General features: G+C 45.0%; 1 protein-coding gene across 2 annotated transcripts in view; it reads right to left on the bottom strand.

Annotated features, from left to right (window-relative positions):
- iqsec1b (IQ motif and Sec7 domain ArfGEF 1b) overlaps positions 1 to 14,135 on the bottom strand; it is a 134,997-nt gene extending 120,862 nt beyond the window's left edge. Inside the window, exon 1 of one of the 2 annotated variants that reach the window (XM_028405260.1) lies at positions 14,055 to 14,135. The gene's annotated coding sequence lies outside the window, so the exon portion shown is untranslated. The remainder of the gene's footprint in view (positions 1 to 14,054) is intronic. The other variant, XM_028405255.1, reaches the window with a different exon arrangement.
- Between the last annotated feature and the right edge of the window lie 6,940 nt (positions 14,136 to 21,075).

The raw sequence follows: 21,075 nt of genomic DNA, 5'->3' as shown, positions 1-21,075 counted from the left end.
ACCCCTCCCCCCATCTCAACGTCCATCCATCACAGCAGACCAGGTGAGGAGAGAACTGAGGAGGCTCCACCCAAGGGTGGCACAGGGTGCCCTCTCGGCTGCTGAGGACCTGTGCTGCTGAACTGGGGGAACCACTCCAGCATGTCTTCAACCTCAGTCTACAGCTGGGGAGAGTGCCTACCCTGTGGAAAACATCCTGTGTTGTTCCAGTTCCAAAGAGAAACTGCCCTCGTGAGCTGAACGACGACAGACCGGTGGCACTCACATCACAGCTGATGAAGACAATGGAGCATCTCATCCTCAACCTCCACAAGCCCCAAGTGCATCAGGCTCAGGACCCCCTACAGTTTGCCTATCGGGCAGGTGTGGGTGTGAAGGACGCCATTCTCTACCTCCTACACCATGTTCAAGCACATCTGGACAATGGGAGGGGCAGAGAGAGAATCCTATTCTTGGATTTCTCAAATGCCTTCAACACCATCCAGTCCCTGCTGCTACTGGACAAACTGAGGGAGATGTTAGTGGACCACTACTTGGTGTCCTGGATTGCTGACTACCTCACGGAGAGACCGCAGTACGTCAGGCTAAAGGACGCCACATCAGACAATGTAATCAGCAGCACTGGAGTTCCCCCCTTCTCTTCACCCTTTACACCTCAGACTTCTGCTACGCAGAACTGTGTCACATCCAGAAGTTTGCAGATGACACCATCGTGGGGTGTATCAGGGATGATGGAGAGGATGAGTACAGGAATGTAGTCAGCGACTTTGTCACCTGGAGTCAGATGAACCATCTCCAGCTTAACACCTCAAAGACTAAAGAGCTGGTCATCGACTTCAGGAAGTCCAGCCCACAACCACACCCAGTGACCATCAGGGACGACGAGGTGGAGATTGTAGGCAACTACAAGTACCTCGGCTTGTGGCTAGACTGGACATGCTGTACAGAAGCTGGACTGGACATGCTGTACAGATCACCTGTACAAGAAGGGCCAGAGCCGTCTGTACTTCCTGCGAAGACTGGGAGCCTTCAACATCTGCAGGAAACTCCTGTGGATGTTCTTCCAGTCTGTAGTGGCCAGTGCACTTTTTTATACTGTTGTCTGTTGGGGGGTAATATGAACAAAAGGTGTACTAACAGGCTGGACAAACTTATCAGGCGGGCCGGCTCTGTAGTTGGAATGAAGCTGACTCCCCGGTGACAGTGGCAGAGAGGAGAACACTAATTCTAACTTCTGGCCATTGTGGACGATGCCAGTCATCCTCTGCACCAGGGGTTCTCAAATGTTGATATCTGAGGGCCAATTTATGAACCCGACACTGGACTGAGGGCCACAGAATGAAAAAAAATGAAAAAGGAAAAAAAAATACACGTGTGTTAAATTTAATGACCCAGTTGCATCTCTTCAGTTTACATTTGTTGGTCTGTATCCAGTAATGTGCAATAAACACATGAGGAAACGTTGTTATGCACAAAAAATCCGTGGGGATTAGAGCTGGGTGGTATGACCAAAATTCTAGATCACGGTATTTTTATATTATTATAACGGTTTCCGGTATTTGACAGTATTTTCTCTTCTCATGCATGATGTGTTAACTGCATTGCCCTGTTCCAGGTCATGAGAATTGTAAAAAAAAAACACATTAGCATTACAGGGCTGTGGGTTATTACTTAATATCCAGTAGTATCGTGATTACTTGAGGGTCTTTCCACAATTACGATTAAAGAACACTCATTTTTTTCGTTTTAAAAATAATTATAAATAATTTGGGGGGGGGGGGGGGGGTAGTTAAATTATACTCAGCTTCACGCGTGGCTTCGAGTGAACGCAGACTAGATGAAGGAGGCGGAGTGACGTAACAGAAGCTTGTTAAATACTCCACGAGGACAGAGAAATCTGTTTGTGTTCCTGAGGTGGCAGAAATAAGAACAAGATCCGTTTGGACCGGACTTTTCATACTTCATGAGAAACGAGTGTGCAGAACTGCTCATACGGAGCGCACACAGCGCCACACGCACATACAGGCTTTGATGCTGTTTCGCTGCTAATCATCGGCAGAAGCAGCAGTTCAGGTGAACATGTATGAAGCGGAGATATTTGGGGAAACAGGCAAAGCCATGAAATACCAAACAGTATACCAAACATCGTCCTGCTCCTGTCAAACATGATGGTTAACCTCTTTTAACCGCTGCTTCTGCTGCTGTTCAGCGTCTCCAAAAGTCTCCAAAACCTGTTTGTGTGTGTGCGATGTGCGCTGAGAGCCGTGTGAAGAGTTTTACACACGTTCCTGCATCAGACCGTCCCCTGTACATTCTCACCCACAACTCCACTAATACCTGTGCTCTGTGCCAAATCTGGTTTCTAACATGATAGATGTAACATCCTGGTGTTAGGAATTAATAGTACCACATTTTATGTATTAACCAATTGAGGGCAGGTCTAGTTTTATTACCCTGGGTATTAGATGTGGGTTAGTTTCCCATTCATCTTTAACCACTTATCTGGGGCCGGATTGTGGGGGCAGCAGTCTAAGCAGAGATGCCCAGACTTTCCTCTTACTTCTTCTAGCTCTTCCAGGGGAAACTAGCAAGGTCTCTCAAGGCAAAAAGGTTCTAGGTGATGGGTCAGACCAAGGGCGGTTCAAAAACCCCTTATGATGAGAATAACAACAAGGTTCATTATGTTGCCCGGCATGGCACAACCGCACATGGTAGCCAGGACCAGGGTTGGGGCTTGAATGTGACCGGCCAGGCTCAGCCCGAAGGAGCGATGTGGGGCCTCTTACGGGCCTCTTACGGGCCCCTTACGGAGAAGCCGGTGGGCCGCTGCAAAAAGGATCGGGTGGCAGTCGAAGGTGGGGGGCCTCGGCGACCCGATCACTGGTTAGTTGAATTAAAACTTGTTTCTGTATCTTTCTGATCTAAAATAATTTTATTTTGTTTATGAATGTCAAGGTAGATTTTCCAGTGACGTTGGGAAAGTTAGTGTAGAGGTAGTGTATTGGTCCTGCTCTTCCTGCTGTTGTTTAGTGAAGCGTCTTCAAATCCTCTGTGTGTGTGTGAGAGACGTAGAGCCATATGTATGTATATGTATAAGTATGAATTGTCAAGGCAGAACGAACTTTGTTCTTGCAACCTCAGGAACACAAACAGATTCCTCTGCTCTCGTGAAGTATGTAACAAGCTTTAGGTTTTTCTCTAAATGACAAGGGGTCATTAGCAACAGCTAATGACATTCACTCAAAACAAGCAATTATAACGCAGGCGTTTAATACAGATACACCATATGAGAACACTAGCAAATGGTGAAAGAGATTACAGCAGCAGGTCCACTTTTTCCTTAAAAATGATGATTCCATTAAAGTTTGATCATTTGTGTTCTAAATCACATTGCACTTTAACAGTTAAGTCTGCGTTTTGATTTGACCCTTTTCAATAATGTATTTAGTGTTTTACCTTAGGAGGCAAACTTCAGTTCTGTTTAAAAGACTGTTGAATAATTCTTTACAAATATAAGAAAAACAGAAATAAAAACTTGGAGTTGTTTGAAACTGGGTTTTTCTTCATTGATGTTTTGCTCCGTAATTGTTATTTTAATTATTATGTTAATTGAAACCTAATAGAGTGCTGCCTTAACAAACAAATGAAGTGAATAAACTAACAAGGGAGCCCTTTATCAGAGTGTTTATCAGAGTGTTTGCCTTTTATATTAATATTTTTTTGAGAAGAGAGTAGGCTTTTTGTCAAATGTCTATTGCACTTGGCATGTGCTGGCAAAATGGCACAAACTGGGAATAGTTTGGTTGCATTGATCAGAAACTCTCAAATTTGTGGTGAGACGCATGAGCACCCTCTTTTGGCCTCCTGGTTTTTCTTTGTTTTCCCTTTGCTTTTTCTTTCAGGCGCTCTGTCCGGGCTGCAGCTTCCTCTGGGTGGAGTACTGGGCTGATTGGTCTCACCTGTTTCTCATCGACATTAAGTTCCCCGCCTATTTAAGGACCTCGCTTACCTGACTTCCTTGTCAGTTCTTCAGCTCATGTCGAGCCTCAGCCTTGGTCCCGTCCAATCTCCCGCTGCAGTCCCCAGAGCGCCTTCAAGGATTCCACCAGCATAGACTTTTGTTTTCCTCAAATACTTTCGCCCTAGTGGTTGTTTTTTGTTCTGCAAATAAACCCGAGCCCCTTCGAGACCAGCAATTGGATCCTGAGTTTTTTGTCCACATAACAGAAGAACTGACCAGTTATGGATCCAGCGGCCTCATCTTCCTCATCGCCTACAGAAGTTTTGTCCCGCCAAGTAAATGAGCTCCGAAATCAATTCCAGGCATTTGCCGCACAGTTTCTCCCTCCTGCCACAGCTGCGTCGACACATTCCTTTCCCGGCACTCCCCGTGAACATCACGTGGTCGACCCCGAGCCTTTCGACGGAACGCTGGACAAGTGTCGGGGATTCCTCCTCCAGTGCCGGAATGTCTTCGCTCTCAAACCCATTTCATTTGACTCGGATCGCTCCAAGGTCCTCTACGTGGTGGGTCTACTCCGGGACCGGGCTCTGGAATGGGCCCAAGCGGAGGACGCAACGGCATCTTGGACAGGTCGTACCTTAGACGATTTTCTTTGCCGATTTAAGGAGGTTTTCGATATCCCTAATCGGGCTGGGGAAGCCTCCCAGCGCCTGCTTTCTATCTCTCAAGGTTCCGATTCTGTGGCTGAATACTCGGTTCGTTTCCGGACCCTCGCGCTGGAGGCTGGTTGGAACGAGCCGGCCTTGAAAGGGGTTTTTCTGAAATCCCTGAAAGACACCATCAGGCGTGAGGTTGCCCGCCGCGGGGAGCCATCTTCCCTCGGGTCCCTCATTTCCCTGGCCATTCAAGTGGACAATCATATGAGAGAAATCGGTCCTGTGACCTCTTCCAGAACCAGGTACAGGCCTCAGCCCCGTAGTCCCTCCAGCCCTCCAGCTGACATCGGACGTGCACTACCAGCGCCCCCTACTGCTGTGAACACACACCAACCAGAGCCTATGCAGCTGGACAGGACTCGCCTTACCCCTGCGGAAAAAGACCATAGACGTAGGGAGGGAGGGTGCTTAGATTGTGGGGATGACCATCAGTCTTTGTCTTCCCGTCAGGTTCGGCCAAAAGACAGGGCCCATCAGTAGGACTAGGGCTACGGGTGGGCCAAGTTACGCATACTTCTAACCCTAGAATGTCTCTTCCTGTTGTGCTGTGTCCTCACTCTCTCTCTATCTCCGTAGTTTCGCTGATCGACTCAGGGGCGGACGGCAATTTTATTGATGCCAGTCTCCTGCGGCAGCACGAACTCCCCTCCGTGCCACTAGGGGAGCCAGTCCGCGCTACCGCTCTGGATGGCCGTCTCATCACCACGGTAACTCACGAAACCCTTCCACTAGAGGTTATCACTTCCGGTAACCACCGGGAAGTGATTTCTTTCTTTGTTATTGATTCTCCGAGTGCGCAGCTAGTTTTTGGCTATCCCTGGCTCGAGCTACATAGCCCTCACATTGATTGGCGCAACCACAAGCTCCTTAGTTGGAGTCCGTTCTGTCACGCTAACTGTCTCCGCGCTGCTAACGCACCGGCCCCAACTAAAACGGTAACTACCCCAGAACCTCCTCATCTTGACTCTGTTCCCACTGAATATCATGGTCTAGGCGAGGTTTTTAGCAAATCCAAAGCTTTAGCTTTGCCACCTCACCGTCCTTATGATTGCTCCATTGATCTCCTCCCGGGAGCTCCACTCCCTTCGAGCCGTTTATATAACCTGTCCATCCCCGAGAGAAAATCAATGGAGCAATACATTAACGACTCGTTAGCCACAGGCATTATTCGCCCTTCCTCCTCTCCCGTTGCCGCCGGGTTTTTCTTCGTCGGTAAGAAAGACGGCTCCCTTCGGCCATGCATTGATTACCGTGGCTTAAATAAGATCACGGTGCGGAATAAATATCCTCTCCCCCTGATCAACTCTGCTTTTGAACTCCTTCAGGGGGCGCGGGTGTTCTCTAAGCTGGATCTTCGTAATGCTTACCATCTAGTTCGGATCCGCGAGGGGGATGAGTGGAAAACAGCGTTCAACACTCCTTTGGGTCATTTCGAGTACCTTGTTATGCCTTTCGGTTTAACCAACGCCCCTGCCATCTTCCAAACATTGGTTAATGACATCCTGCGGGATTTCCTTAACCAATTCGTCTTTGTATATCTAGACGACATTTTGATCTTTTCTTCTTCTCTGCAGGAACATGTGGCACACGTCAGAGTAGTTCTCCAGCGCCTGTTAGAGAATAAACTCTTCGTTAAGGCGGAGAAATGTGAGTTCCATTCTCCATCTGTTAGCTACCTGGGCTTCATCATCCATGAGGGGCAGGTTGAGGCAGATCCTGAAAAGATCAGGGCAGTAGTCGAGTGGCCTAGACCAACTACCCGCCGTAAGCTTCAACAGTTTTTGGGATTTGCCAACTTTTATAGAAGGTTTATCCGCAATTATAGTCGTGTAGCTCTCCCCTTGACTCAGCTCACCTCTACTCTTAGACCGTTTGTATGGTCCCCTCCAGCAGAGGAGGCCTTTTGTGAGTTAAAGGCCCGTTTTACCTCAGCTCCTATCCTGATCCAGCCTGATCCCACTAGACAGTTTATTGTGGAAGTAGACGCGTCCGATTCGGGGGTGGGGGCAGTCCTGTCACAGCGCTCTGCAGTGGATGACAAACTTCACCCCTGTGCCTTTTTCTCTCGCCGCCTTACCACTGCAGAGCACAATTACGACGTGGGCAACCGGGAGCTGCTTGCAGTAAAGCTGGCCCTTGAGGAGTGGAGACATTGGCTGGAGGGTGCCGAGCAACCCTTTGTGGTCTGGACTGACCACAAAAATCTCGAATTCATAAGGGGAGCCAAGAGACTGAACTCCCGCCAGGCTCGTTGGCAGTTGTTCTTCACCAGGTTTGATTTTACCCTCACCTACAGACCTGGTAGTCGAAATGTTAAACCTGATGCTCTCTCCCGTCTGTATGAAGAACCAGGTGTGTCGCCTGGGACGGAATCCATCCTACCTGCCTCCAGGGTTATTGGCTCTCTTACCTGGGAGATTGAATCCACCGTCAGGGAGGCCCAGCACCAGGAACCAGACCCAGGTGACGGCCCACCTAACTGTCTCTTTGTCCCCACCGCAGTGCGGTCCCAAGTCCTGCTATGGGCCCATTCTTCTCGCTGGTCCTGTCACCCTGGAGTCCGCCGCACGGTTAACCTGCTTCGACGCCATTTCTGGTGGCCGTCCTTGGAACGGGACACGAAGGAATTCGTTTCTGCCTGCTCTGCCTGTTCCCATGGCAAGTCCTCTCATCGCCCTCCGGCTGGCCAGCTCCATCCTCTCCCAGTGCCCGGTCGCCCCTGGTCCCACGTTGCTCTGGACTTCATTACGGGTCTCCCACCGTCCGATGGTAACACAGTCATCCTCACCATTGTAGACCGTTTTTCTAAATCCGTACATTTTGTCCCACTTCCCAAGCTTCCATCTGCCTTCGAGACAGCTCAACTTCTGGTCACTCACGTCTTCCGGCTCCATGGCATCCCCACGGATATCGTCTCGGACAGAGGTCCTCAGTTCACCTCTGGGGTGTGGAAGGCATTCTGCCAGGCACTGGGGGCCTCCGTCAGCCTGTCGTCGGGCTTCCATCCCCAGACGAACGGTCAGACGGAGCGGGCCAACCAGCACCTGGAATCGACCCTGCGCTGTGTTGTGGCCGCCAACCAAGGGACCTGGAGTTCCCACCTACCCTGGGTGGAATACGCCCACAATTCCCAGTCCTGTGCGGCTACCGGGCTGTCTCCCTTTGAGGCCTCACTGGGTTATCTGCCCCCCCTCTTCCCAGCCCAGGAGGTGGAGTTGGCCGTCCCCTCGGTGCAACATCACCTGCAGCGCTGTCGCCGGATCTGGAAGCAGGTCAGGAGTGCTCTGCTTCGTTCCACCGACCAGAACCGGAGGTCAGCTGACACCGTGCGCCGACTCCCTCCTACCGGGAGGGTCAGTCCATCCTCCTGTCCACCAAGAACATCCCTTTACGAACTGAGTCTCGTAAACTTTCCCCCCGGTTCATTGGCCCGTTCAAGATCCTGAAGATCATTAACCCTGTTACGGTCAAACTGTCACTTCCCTCATCCATGAGAATCCATCCTGTGTTCCACGTCTCTCACATTAAACCTACCAACCATAGCCCCCTGCAGCCGCCTGTTCCCCCTCCTCCACCTCCTCGCATCATCGATGGTGTTCCCACCTACACGGTCCGGAGACTGTTGGATGTGCGCCGCCGGGGCAGGGGCTTACAGTACCTGGTGGATTGGGAGGGTTACGGACCTGAAGAACGCTCATGGGTTCCCAGGTCCGCCATCTATGGCCCTGCATTGGTGCAGGAGTTCCACCGTCTCCACCCTGACAAGCCCGGGGGTCCGCCAGGAGGCGTCCGTTGAAGGGGGGGGTACTGTGGTGAGACGCATGAGCACCCTCTTTTGGCCTCCTGGTTTTTCTTTGTTTTCCCTTTGCTTTTTCTTTCAGGCGCTCTGTCCGGGCTGCAGCTTCCTCTGGGTGGAGTACTGGGCTGATTGGTCTCACCTGTTTCTCATCGACATTAAGTTCCCCGCCTATTTAAGGACCTCGCTTACCTGACTTCCTTGTCAGTTCTTCAGCTCATGTCGAGCCTCAGCCTTGGTCCCGTCCAATCTCCCGCTGCAGTCCCCAGAGCGCCTTCAAGGATTCCACCAGCATAGACTTTTGTTTTCCTCAAATACTTTCGCCCTAGTGGTTGTTTTTTGTTCTGCAAATAAACCCGAGCCCCTTCGAGACCAGCAATTGGATCCTGAGTTTTTTGTCCACATAACAAAATTAGTCTCAATGTAAATCATGAAAAAATCGTGATCGTGCTTTTACCATTAAAAAGTTGTGATATGATATTTTTGCCATATCGTCCACCCCTAGTAGATACTTTAAAAAAATTCAAAGTTCAGAAATCAAAGAGTCGAATTTTAAATTTAATATCAGAACTAGAAGAAGCAGCTTGTACAAATAATAAACCAGGAGTGACTGTGGCTTTAAGGGCAGGGCATGCTGTCCACTATAGCTGGCAGGCGCCTCGTCACATGCTGTTTGAAGTTAATGAGATCACAGCTGATGTATTTCAGGACATTATGTAATGACTAATTTTGCAAGCTATCCCAATAGCAGCAAGAAAAAAGTGAACACAACCAAGTCAAGCATAGAACCCTGAGGAACTCCACAATGTAGCCTACAGAAGGAAGACCTGAACCTAGGAACTTAAATCACTCCAAGGGCAAACGACAATGATTCAACTGTCAGCTACTTAGGGACTCTACTTCAAGAACTCCATGAATAATAAACAAGCAAACCAAACCACATAAAGCACTTGATTGCAAGTTACACTCAACAAAAATATAAACGCAACACTTTTGTTTTTGCTCCCATGTTTCATGAGATGGACTTGAAGATCTAAACTTCATTCCAGATACACAATATTACCATTCCTCTCAAACATTGTTCACAAATCTGTCTAAATGTGTGATAGTGAGCACTTCTGCTTTGCTGAGATAATCCATCCCACCTCACAGGTGTGCCACATCAAGATGCTGATCCGACATCATGATTAGTGCACAGGTGTACCTTAAACTGCCCACAATAAAAGGCCACCCTGAAATGTGCATTTTGTTTCTGCTTTATTGGCGGTCTGGGGACTCAGAACCAGTCAGTATCTGGTGTGACCACCATTTGCCTCATGCAGTGCAACACATCTTCTTCGCATAGAGTTTATCAGATTGTCTATTGTGGCCTGTGGAATGTTGGTCCACTCCTCTTCAATGGCTGTGCGAAGTTGCTGGATATTAGTGGGAACTGGTGCACGCTGTCGTATACGCCGGTCAAGCACATCCCAAACATGTTCAATGGGTGACATGTCCGGTGAGTATGCTGGCCATGCAAGAACTGGGACATTTTCAGCTTCCAAGAATTGTGTACAGATCCTTGCAACATGGGGCCGTGCATTATCTTGCTGAAACATGAGGTGATGTTCATGGATGTATGGCACAACAATGGGCCTCAGGATCTCATCACGGTATCTCTGTGCATTCAAAATGCCATCAATAAAATGCACCTGTGTTCTTCGTCCATAACAGATGCCTGCCCATACCATGACCCCACCACCACCATGGGCCACTCGATCCACAACATTGACATCAGCAAAGCGCTCACCCACACGACGCCACACACGCTGTCTGCCATCTGCCCTGAACAATGTAAACCGAGATTCATCCGTGAAGAGAACACCTCTCCAACGTGCTAGACGCCATCGAATGTGTCAAGTCTGTTACGGCGACGATCTGGAGTCAGGTTAAGACCCCGATGAGGACGACGAGCATGCAGTTGAGCTTCCCTGAGACGGTTTCTGACAGTTTGTGCAGAAACTGTTTGGTTATGCAAACCAATTGTTTCAGCAGCTGTCTGAGTGGCTGGTCTCAGACGATCTCGGAGGTGAACCTGCTGGATGTGGAGGTCCTGGGCTGGTGTGGTTACTCGTGGTCTGCGGTTGTGAGGCCGGTTGGATGTACTGCCATATTCTCTGAAACGCCTTTGGAGACGGCTTATGGTGGAGAAATGAACATTCAATGCACGAGCAACAGATCTGGTTGACATTCCTGCTGTCAGCATGCCAATTGCACGCTCCCTCAATGCTTGTGGCATCTGTGCCATTTTGCTGTGAGACAAAACTGCACATTTCAGGGTGGCCTTTTATTGTGGGCAGTTTGAGGTACACCTGTGCACTAATCATGATGTCAGATCAGCATCTTGATGTGGCACACCTGTGAGGTGGGATGGATTATCTCAGCAAAGCAGAAGTGCTCACTATCACACATTTAGACAGATTTGTGAACAATGTTTGAGAGGAATGGTAATATTGTGTATCTGGAATGAAGTTTAGATCTTCAAGTCCATCTCATGAAACATGGGAGCAAAAACAAAAGTGTTGCGTTTATATTTTTGTTGAGTGTATATAAGCACTCCACTCCACTTTATACATAAATCCACAAGTACCATGTTTTTAAAGACTTGACAGCAGAGTATGAACACATACGTTTGCCACCGTGCTCCATTGTAAAACAGCTGGATCAAATCCTAAAGAGGGACAAAGTGGCATCAGTTTCAACATCACACTCTCTCACTTCTGGAGAGTGCAGTCAGTAGAAAGGAAGGAGATGAACTGGATTTAAGGTTTATTGAAAAGCCATTTACACAGATCACTAGCTGCTCTCTGATTCACACTATCCGATGGAGCGCAAACTGGAAGTAATCTGGACCTCACACCACGGGGAAGAAACCGACTAGACAAACACAAAAGGCCAAAGACAACTGAGAGGTACATCAGGCTTTGAAAGCCTGCAGTTATCCTCACTGAGCTTTCATTAAAAAAAGAAAAAGGAAAACATCCAAAAAGAACAGCAGATCAAAAGAAGCAGCAGACCACTGTGAAAAATGAACATCTTGTAACATGTTAGTCTGTGAGGATTTGTCCTGATTTAGAAGCTCGGCAATATGCTAAGACACAGCCTGGCTTGTGTGAGAGACCACTTAGTGAGGAGGGGCACACCTGTACACCTGTAAACAGTTCATCCACAGATAAATGTGGTTCTAACCAGCACTTAACACTCACTTACATTCACATCTAGCTGAATGAAGACAGTTTAGATAAAGATAAGAGACATCAGGGCTACGGTTAACTACTGCAAGAGTTTCTTAGTATGAACACAGTGTGTATGAGTTACTTTTGGAGACGCTCGATAAAGTTTATGAACGTGACGTTCTTACATGACAGCGCAGAGAAGATAGATAGATAGAGAGAGAGAGAGAGAGATAAAGATGGCTATATTCGCACACCAAGTGACCTGGTCCTTAAGAAGACGACTTCTACAGTTTAGAGGACGGAGCCATAGCTGAGATACCAGTCCACTGTTCGGAGCCCGTTATTCAAAGAGACGAGGACCCACTTCTCTGGTGGAAATGTGCTGCCATGTGTTTTCCCCCAGATGTTGTGTTGTGAGTGGCCCTGTGCCAAAAGCTCAGCATCAGTGCGGGTGCTCAGCACCACAGTCCACAACGTGCCCTGGTAAAGCCGGAAAAAGTAAACATGCTGCTTTTTCTGGTGAACAACCATGCCATACATCACCACGCACTGTGCATGTTTATGGTATGGTAGGTAATATAGGCTACGTACACTCAGACATAGTCTCTTCTGTCAAATTGACAATTGAAGTGTTGTTTTTGTACTTTAAAATGTATTTTTTTGTACACTACTAATTTAGTTCACAAGTAATTTGACATTATTTCTGATAATACATTAATTTAAACAACAAAAAAATCTGAGGTGTCACATCGGAGCCGAAAGAGTCGGCTCTTTTGAGTGAGCCGATCTATGAGAACCTCTTCTCTTAAAAGAGCTGAAAATCCCATCAATAAAGTACAGCAGCCCTAAAATGTATATTTACATATTTGATTCAACAGTCACAAAGAAAAATGCCATCTGCACACACAGTAACAACATTATCATAGACTCCTAAACCAATACAATAAACAGGTGGCATTGATATGACAATTATAGAAGAGGAGGTAGTAACGTACTTTCAAATGTATGTGACAAAATGAAAGCAGTTCTTTTGTGTGATCTCAGTTTAAATTACAAAAAAAATATATCATTTAAAGAGGTCGTAAAAAGCAATATAATGTTGCACAAGATCAGCGTCCAAACATCTCATGCTGTTATTTTGTATACATATATACACGCCCAATAATCTGTTTCTAAGGCTGCTTCTGAACGGCGGCATATTGCTTCACAGTGTGATTTTACTTGCAGCAATGTGTCACTTCCTCCAGGCCTCTCAGGGGTTTAACATAATTGCATTCATTATCCAATCCACACACCTACCTCCTATTGTAAGTTCCAGTTTGACCCAAACTTCATTTAGAGTACAGCTCCCTGGGCAATTGTAATTGATGTGCACTTGTTCTTCATGTTCTTTGGCAAATAGTTGCTAATGGAGCAGGACAGCTCAAGACCTCACTGTAATCACAAGTGTTTAGCACTCATTCTTTGTACTCTCTTCGTCGTCATAGCTAATTAGAATCAATAAACATGGAGAGCAAACATGACTCATTAGAGCTTTCGGTATTTCCATCTACAAGACCATAGGGTGAGGTGTCTATAATCCCACCCCTACTACCAACCCCCCCCACCCCACCCCACTGACCTGCCTTTGCAATCACTCTTTAGCTCAGTGCTGGATGCTCAATAGATACAGCGAAGCACGCCGTCTAGAATGAAAAAAACCCTTTGAAATTGGCATGAAGCTTTTGAAGCCCATGTCCCAGTGCTCCACACACTCAGGGTTTTCATCTCTTCCCATCTCTCCTCATTTGCAGAGATGCTCTCAGGGCCTTGCAGAGCAGCTGTAATGAACTCCAGGGTAAAAATAGAGAGAAGAAGAAGAAGGACCTCAACGGACAGCGAGGCAATACTGCTACCGTAGGCGCCGCAGGACTCTTAATGCAAACATTCGCGATAATCTACAAAGTTGCAGCAGAGCAGCGAGGCCTGTCACTTATTTTGGATATATCCGCTGCAAAAGGGAAGAGGGACCACAAGGGGGATATGTTTGCCTTCTCTATCACAAAAAGTAGTCTGTTTCCCTACTGAGCCTCAACTTCACAGCTTTAATGGTAAAGGGTGTTGTTCATTTTCTATCTGAGTGGATTTGGGAGGCTGAGGAGGCCTCCTACCAGTCTGTGCGCAGTAAGCGGCAGCAGTCTTCATGAGCATAAAGAAAAGACTGACACACAAAGAGACACTCAACAGCATCATGGGAAATGGCACGATCAAACATTAGATGTTTTTCTTGTCTGATAAAAAGAATGATGACGAGATAGACTGTCAGGAAATGGGCTAATGGTCCGATGAATTGGTTGAAAACAAAAAAAAAACCTTCAATTTACCCAAAAGATGCAGACTTCCATTTGCGACAGGGGTAACTTCTCCTACATGGAGGGGCAATAAGGTTTAGAGGGATCTCAGAGACTTCTATGGGCAATGATGTGTATCGCCTGAAACATAAGAAGAGAGAGGCACATTGAAGTGGTCCACAATGTATACAGTTTCATGTAGGCTTTGTCTTCTCATTCAGAATGAAGTGATCGCACAGGCAATGACATGTTGCAGCATGAAACGTGGTGCTCTGTGTACAGAAAAGGGCAGCACGCTCACTACCACTGAGCTGAACACCGCTGCTCGGCAGTAAGAAAGATTACTTCAGTCCACTGCCTGCAGCATTTTAATGCCTTCAAATCAGGGCCGGTGAACTCTCATATATGCATTATCACAACAGGCTGAATCAGCACATAGAACTCAGTGCCAGGTAGAGAAATGAAAGAAGAAGAGAAGGAGGAGGGTAAGAAGAAGGAGGGGGAGGAGGGAGATGAGACATGATCAGAATGTACCAGGCTGGAGTGTAATGTGAGATGACAGCAGAAGCTGCGGAGAACCGATACAGACAGGAAGGAAGCACCGGGCGAGAGGAAGCAGATTCAAATTACTTTCCGTTATCTAAGTTGTTAGCATCAATGACCTTCGCAGATCAAATCTGAAGTGTCACAATTGCAAATAGCAAATTTTAACAGACAAATTACACATAATAGATACAAAGCTGTCCAAAGTGCAGCAGTGTTTATTTCAACCTAACACTGTTTAGTTCCACCTTACAAAGCGAAGACTAAAACTCCATTTAAAGAGATGTTTATTCAACTATTGTTATAAACAAAAAATGTTAGGTTGTTAGGTAAAAGGATGGTAAATAATTGCTGTGGATATTAAACTCATCATTTCCACACCCTGCCAAAAATACTTACAAACCCCTTCCACCCCAAGCCCATTTTTAAGGCATCAGCTTGAAAATGGCATGCCCAAAATGAATTGAGTGTATCTCAGCAACCACTAGGTGTATTTGGATACTTTTGGTGTCATAATAAAGGGGACACCTAGGAGATTTGCACAGTTGTTGTCATGGTTTCAGCCAGGTCTTTTATTTTGTAGTTCATTTTCTGTTTGTATTAGTTTTAGTTTTACTAGTCACTTCCTGTTTTATTTTGAAACTTGATCTTCCCCTTGTGTTTCAGTTCTGTTTACTTCCCCTTCCTCATGTGTGCTCCCTTCCCCCTCCTGTGATTACCTGCTCCGCCCTAATGTGCTTCACCTGTGTTCAATTGTCTTCCCGCCCTCCTGTGTATAAAGCCTGTGTGTTTCCTGCCCCTTGTTGCCAGTTCGTTTTGTGAGTCTTCCATGCGACACAGCCGTCCAAGTAGCCTTTCCACTCTTGTGATTTCCCCAGTGAGTTTTCAAGTGAGTTTTGGATTTTCCTGTGTATCACCTGTTTTGATCGGACTACTGTTTTTGCCTTGCCCTTTGTGTTACCTCTGCCTCGCGGACTGAACTCCTGTGTACCGATCATTGCTTTGGACTTTGACCACTGGTTTTTGCCTGTGCCCTTTTGGATACCTCTGCCTCGCGGACTGAACTTCTGTGTACCGAACCTAGCCTGTAATAAAACACTGAGTTTGCTTTCACCTCCGGCTAAGTCTGCATTTGTGTCCTCCATCTCACAACCTCCTGACAGTTGTGTAAGTATTAATTTGTATGCCTCTGGCTCTTTTTAAATTAAGATGGCACAAAGCAGAAATTATAAAAAATGTCCTTGTCCGTTGAAAATTTACACTTTTGTGTTTGTGTTTTGCAATCTAGTTATCTCAATCTGTAGCTAAGCTTGTGGACATTATCTCTGCCAATTTTTTATTTTATTCTAATTAAGGAAACAAAATTACAGAGGGTTTAGTCCAACCTATGTAGACAATAGGTCTTAAAATTTAATAAACCAAACTATATATTTCACTTTTAAGTCACTATTGGTGTTCATCACTTCTATTTACATCAGTTTTTACTTGTATACATACATTACTACACATCTATAGGTTATAACAGATGTATAAAGCAGTGGGCCACGCCCACCTAATGCTAAGCTAATACCTCGACAAATATGCAGGCTCATAACTTCGCAATGGATGGGTTGATTAGGGTGATTGACACCTCTATCAAAAGGTCAGAACCAATAGATTTGACAGGTAGTAGTAATATTAGTGCTAGACTCACCAATGACCAGCCACATGGAAGAAAATGCATTTTATGCTAAACGACCATTGCCACATTCTCCAAAAAAAGTCCTCCACAAACATAATAAATGTCTAATAATGTCAATAATGTCATAATATTGTTAGTCTTGAATAAACACAGACATGTTGGTCTATCTGAACCAAGAATTTATTGCCTTCAAATATGACTGATTATTGCAAATTTACAGAAGAAAGACAGAATTTTTTGTTACACATGGTTATGTTATAACCATGTGGCAAGTGGGTCGCTTTGATCTGAGTTTTATTTTGATGAGTGATAATTGATTTGCATGGTGTTGAAGTTATGTTTGATGTGTGTAAATATGGCTTATATGTGCTTGTAGTAAAGTTTCTCCTGTTTAATTTGATTACTTTTTTACATGGTTAGTACAGTGTTATATGGCTTTTATTTTTTGGGTGCATGAAAAAGCCCCCATTAATGGGTCCTTTGGGTTTAATATGCTAAGAATTAGCATTTTAGCCATATCCTCACTACTACCAAGATTGTGTTAAGGTACTACTGAGAACAAGGATACCTTTCATATGAAGGACAGACAAATTTTCCCAAAGCCTAAGATACATTCACTGACATCAGTGAATAATTCATCCTCTATTCTCCACATCATATGCTGAGTTTGTGTATGTTCAGGTTATGGTCCACTTTGTTTGGAGTGCTGCTGCACAAAACCTCACAGCATCCCTTGAGAAGACCCACCAATGCTTAACTGGACAAAAAGGATGCAGAGCAGAGGGGCAGGTAGAGCAGGACATGGCCGTCAGAGTGGAGGACTGTCCATAAATACACCACCTATACATCTCCTCTTTGTGTCTAATTACTGCAGCTGGCTGAGTAATGGTAGAAGCAGTCACTTGTCATTGAAACACCGCCCGAGTCAGGACTGATGCCGGCATGGTTTGCTGACTGGGCTGAGGCTGGTCCTACTGTACCGTACAATCATAACCTCCAAATGCAGCATGTACATGATGCCAGGGATGGTTACCTTACAAGGTGCTTTTTATAAACTTTCCCAAGTTCTCACAGTGGAATGTGTCATGTTCTTTCCTGGGGAAAATAGAGTCCTTGCAAAGTCATTCTCTGTGAGTTGATATTATTTCTATTTATTTCTCTCTTTAACAACAACACCCCCAGTGTCTGAAAGGCACACAAGCATTAACAATCACACACACAGGAGACAGAACATGTTCTGCTATTATCAGGAGAGCTCTGCAAGCAGCAGCGTCGGTGCAAAGCCGAGACCCAAATGGGAACTGGCCACTGGTAGCTGCTGAATTAAAGGACGTTGAAGTTAGACTTGATGAACTCATAAACCTTCCAGCTGTGGGAGCATTAACTTCAAGAGGTGCATGGTGAAGCCTGACATAAAAATGTGCACTATAGAGATTGTTGCGATTAGCTCGAGATAAGAACCAGACCACGTCTGAGGAATAGCAGTGATGATTTAACCCAGAGGAAATTATGATTTTGGAGAGGAATCTCCAACAGGCACTGACACTCTAGCAAACCTCCCTGAGAGGTTCTACTTCTTTTTGTGATTTACAGGGAGATAGCAGGATACTACTTGTCTGTACTATCATGTTGTGTTTTCTTTTAAAATACCTGTTACAATGCAAGGTACTTCTGTTGTGTTATGTTGAAACCCTATTGTATTCTTGTAGATAAATGTAATGATAAGTGGCATCTCACTGTGAACACATATCCTAGTATTTTGCCTTTCTTTAATCTTCTGTTGTTGAGGGATGTATCACAATTTACTATGTACTTGTGAGGCTGCCATTGGCTTTTGACCATTATCACCTCTTCCCATCTATGTGGATCACATTGACTTGTGAAGTAAATATCATATCCACTCTGTATATTGATAGTGATAATGTTAATGAGCAAACAGGTAAGCTTTGCCTGCTAGCAAACATAGCAGCACCACAAACTGATCAGATCGTGTCAGCTAATGGATTTGCAAGATCAAACCACATATAATGAATACTGTTATACACTCAGACAGTACTTTGCTTTTTAGTGGGCAAGCTAGCATTGATGAGGTGCACTATAGAATGAAAAACAGAGTGCAGATAATTGTCCAGCTCAAAGGATGGTTTGTTTTGCTAAAAATTAGGTTGTAGATTAATAACAACTGTGTTAATTCACTTCTAAGAACCTTTGTTCCAGTAGGTTTATGAATATTTCCAACTGTACCAGTGCTCTAACCCTTTTTCTCTTTTATCATATTTCTCACTAACATGTAGCATTTCAAGCAGTCTATATAGTATAATGTGGTTTTGGTCTCTCACTCTGTAAGTGATAAAAGACATATGCTTTTCACAAACAATAAATCTGAAATCTCATTCCATATATTTACTTCTCCGCCAACAAAACACTGCCTGTCATTGACTTCATGCGCTGTATGTCCTGTTTTAAAGGATTCTAAATGAGTTGTTAATCAATTAATTTCTTCAGTTTTAGTTCTTATAATCATTCTTGTAAAGTTTAAAGGAATGAGCCTGTTTTGAAATGGCATGAAAAACATCAGAAATTGCCATCTTGGGATGGTGTGAACCAAAAGAGCTAAATCTTAATTAACTCCTCATCCAAATTACAGCCACTTTCACACCACTGCAGTAATCAGGAACAAATCAAAAGGCACACAGGGTGACAAATGCTGTAACAAAACAAGAAGAGACTGTATGCAGTTTTAGCATAATAAATAAGCAATAACAGAGGCATAAAACTACATTTGCATGAACTCAACTGCCAGATTATATATATATATGTGTATATATATAACTGTTACACGCATTGTGAGTGCAGTATGATCCAGCTTGTAATGGGAAAACATAAATGTAAATCTAATAGCAGAGAGCCATGTGAATAAGCATGCCCTACAGGACAAGTGGGTTGTGCTCTTCTGTGACCTGGAGCTGCCAGTAATATTCTCTCATCCATGGAGGTTAAGTCCTGGATGGAGATTTCCCACTGCCTGCTATATAAGCTTCCTGTTATCACTGGAGTGCAGGTTCTGTGCTTACATAATGCCAATCTCTAAACACACTCACAAAACTTGTAAACCGTCAGAAGGCAGCCAAAGAGGTTTCAAGGACTAATTGAGTTAATAATGGGAGCATATGCTGGAAACACCACACACACGCATTATAGAAACATTCCTTGTGCTTTCAGATATGCAGCCAATACACAACATGTCCTTAATGTTTGAGCTTAAGTTTATGCATTCGTAAGACGTTTCTCTCTTTATTGTAAATGTGAATGGGTACCAATTATTTTCCTAAATGCTGACTTCGATGTAAAGGACATGGAAATAGTTTTCTGTTAAAATCCAATGGATGTGATGCATGCCATCAAGTAAGTTGCCTTACTGTGTCGGCCAATTCACAATTGCACTTTGCCACAATGGTGCAACTTGTGTGTCTAAACCTGATGATTGTTTACAAAAGTGAGAAGCGCTAAAGTTAGCTAACTTAGCTTAGACTGTGACACTGATTTTTGTATACTAATACTCAGGTGTATGTATAATGTATAATGGGACCACATGCATTGACTTGTGCAGCAGCGATCAACAGCAGATGCGGTGCAGTCAGGATGCACTGCATCAGCTACTATTTTTTCCTGGCTTTAAAACCGACAATTTCCAAGTCACAATCTGAGGAATTACTTATGATCAATTGTATGATCAAACTTTTGTGTGCTTAAAAATATTTATTTATTTATGATATTTTAGGTTTCCTATGATGCAAGGAACAGCATCTAAAGGGCATGTAATGGTCCATTTTCAGGGGGGGTAATGACGTTGGTGAGGAAGACAATACTGTCTGCTCCCCTTTCTTAATCAACATATAGCACAACAAGGTCAGCTGATGAGGAAACAGTTCTACTGGCTACCACAAGGCCACTCCATCTCCCCCTCAGGGATCAGCCGAGGTGCCTGAGCCTGGCTGCAACACACGGCGCTAATCTGCAGAGCTTGAGAACTTTTGTGTGTGTGTTGACATAAATCTCAGGGACAAAAACACCCCACATGGCCTTCTCTTCATTTCCCCGTGATGGATGAGTATAGCGTGCACTTCCATCAGGTTATGTAACGCAGAGTCTGCTGTGTGCCGTGCCACTCAAAAAAATCAGGTTTAAGCGGTTTTGCTTTATGTAATTCGGAAATCCAAATCTTTCCCTTTTTTTTGCTAGATAGGCTTTAAGCATTGCTTATGGTATTACTCAACTAAAGAGGGGCACAGCTCTCTGATATTGGATATGCCAAGCTATCATTTTACATATCCGTCTATACTGTGAGATTTTTCTGCCAGGTAAAAATAAATAAATACATAAGTATAAATAAACAAGCCTTTATTCTTGCACAACAGTCTTAGAGGGAAATCCGGCCTGATAGTTTTATAGAGCTGTCATACACTTAATATGATAAGCTCGAACCATTATTTTCTCTAAAAAAAAGAATAGTGTGAGTGCTGATGTGAGTGAAGAAAACACAAGCCAACAATACCATGTTGACAGAATCCAATTAATCTTTGCTGCTTTAGTTCGAGCTCTGCCGAGGTGCACCCCCACCCCTTCAGCCCTCCCTCCCCCCTCTATCATTCTCTCATCAGCATCACATCACTGAAGTCTACTGGGAGAGACCTTTATAAACTCCAGTAGTAAATACAACCGCTTAATTATTCATAGTGCTCACTGGCCAGGTCCCACATGCAAAAAAAAGGAGGAAATCTCACAATTAATCCCTGCAGTCTATGATGGCATTGAGTGTGCAGGAATCTG

This window comes from Parambassis ranga, chromosome 5 (genome assembly GCF_900634625.1).
Source record: "Parambassis ranga chromosome 5, fParRan2.1, whole genome shotgun sequence".
NCBI classification, from domain to species: domain Eukaryota; kingdom Metazoa; phylum Chordata; class Actinopteri; family Ambassidae; genus Parambassis; species Parambassis ranga.
The sequence above is the reverse complement of the archived record's forward strand: the minus strand, read 5'-3'. Positions and strand labels throughout refer to the sequence as shown.